Genomic DNA, 2,074 nt, shown 5'->3' on the forward strand with positions numbered 1-2,074 from the left:
ACAGGTTACAATGAGTTTGTTCTCTGCATGTAACCCATCCTATTGTATAGCAGCAGTGGGCAGCTGCAGTGCCCGGGGACCAACTCCAGTTCTTCTTTCCATTGCCTTGCTCAGGGGCACAGACAGGAGTGTTAACCCTAACATGCATGTCTATTTGATGGTGGGAGGAGACCGGAGCACCCGAGGGAAACACACGTAGACACAGGGAGAGCATGCAAACTCCACACAGAAAGGACCCGAGATGGCCTGGGGTTCGAACCCAGGACCTTCTTGCTGTGAGGCAACAGTGCTAACCACTGGGCCACCATGCTATGGTAACAAATTTCAAGTAGGAAAATAAAAATAAAGACTATCTATCCATCTATCTATGGCTGTTGTCAACATGTAGACAGATGCATACACAAAATGTGTGATGACGTGAATTCCAATTCCCTGGGCTTTTTCCAGCCATTTATCCAAAATGGAAAATACAACAGTCGGTGTTCAAACTCACTCACTCTGTCTTTTTCCATGTGTGTCGTGAGATGTTTCATCAAAATGTGCTGAGAATCATTTTTCTCTCGGCAGTGCAGTACAGCTCGGTGCGGGGGACAGTTGGGGGTTAACACCGTCCCCTGCCTGTGCCGTTTAATCTGTCCCGAGGTCGTGTGCGGAGAGGTGCTGCCGTACACCGTGGTGCCTGCCTGGACCTTGGTACCCATGATCCTCGCCGTTGATGCCTGACCTGAATTAGTGATGTGAAGTCAACCGTAGAAATGACTCATTCACACTCTCAGCAAATCTGTGCAAGTGGGGAGGGGATGAGAAGAGAAACAGATTTCGATGATGCGGGGTCGGGTTATCTGGGAAAAGAGGGGCCGTTTGATTTGACAGCTGGATTGGCGATTTTGAAATTTATGTAATATCCAATGGGATTAATCTTCTGTGAGCGCATGGCATGGGATTTCAACTGGCCAACCACTTCAGCTTTTTGATTGTGTTAAAAAGCATGAATGTTGGGGGACACACAGAAACACATATCTTGAACATATTTGTCAAGCATATTTAAGTCCAGTTTATCCCAAGTGGTATAATGATTAGATTAGATTATTCCTGGAGCTCAGATGTCATTTCATAATGGTGGATGATGTCCATGTTACGAACAACAGTATGTGGGAGTTTTTGTGTGTGTGTGTGTGTGTGTGTGTGCATTCCAGCCCACACCTGTGGCGTCTGTACTCTGGTTCTATGAATCACGCAGCTGCTTAAGATGTGCTCAGACATGCTATAGTCTCCCAGCCAAAAGACTTTTATCTCCCTTCCCTCTCTCTTTCTCTCTCTCTCTCTCTCATTCTTTCACTCGGTTTCCCAATCAAATAAGTGGTTTGTGTGGGTTTCAGATTATTATATATAAAAGTAGGCTCACCAATCCATGGTTACACGCTGCTCTGAAGCCATGGTTTTTACCCCAGAGGTGAACATACCCCGATGCCATTCACTTCCAAAATCCCAGCTGAAATTGCTGTTGTTCGATCAAACCCCTCCTGCGGTCTTGATAATAACCACAGCTCTGAGAAAAAACACAAGGCTTGTGAATACTGAGAGGACGTGGAAACAGAGGGGCACCGAGCCCTGAAACACAACTCCGCAGAAAGCTCATAGCTCATGGTTGACCATTTTAATCTCTCCCCCTCATTCATCAGATCCCCCACTACGCAGGGCTGCTGCCAGAGACCCTCATCTCACACACACACTCTCTCTCTCTCTCTATACCACAGGGTTTGGGGAGCAGCCAGTGCTGTGATGAGGAAGGTTAGGGTGAGGTCAGAGAGAAAAGCAGCCATGTTACTTTGGTACATGTGTGTAGTGTGCACTCTACACAGTAAGCCCAGATGTGAGTTTACTTCTGTGTAGAGCGCACAGCAGACAATGACGGGCGCTAAAACCAATTCATTCCCATTTCTATTATCCGCTTGCATGCCTTCGCATGGCAAGGGGCCTAAGAGCAATACCAAAAGTACTTCAAAAAAAAAAAATCTGTTGTGACAGTTGATTTTTGTATGGAAGAAATGCATTCCTGTGATGATTTTAAGGA

The sequence above is a fragment of the Lampris incognitus genome, chromosome 16 (genome assembly GCF_029633865.1).
Source record: "Lampris incognitus isolate fLamInc1 chromosome 16, fLamInc1.hap2, whole genome shotgun sequence".
Lineage (NCBI taxonomy): Eukaryota > Metazoa > Chordata > Actinopteri > Lampriformes > Lampridae > Lampris > Lampris incognitus.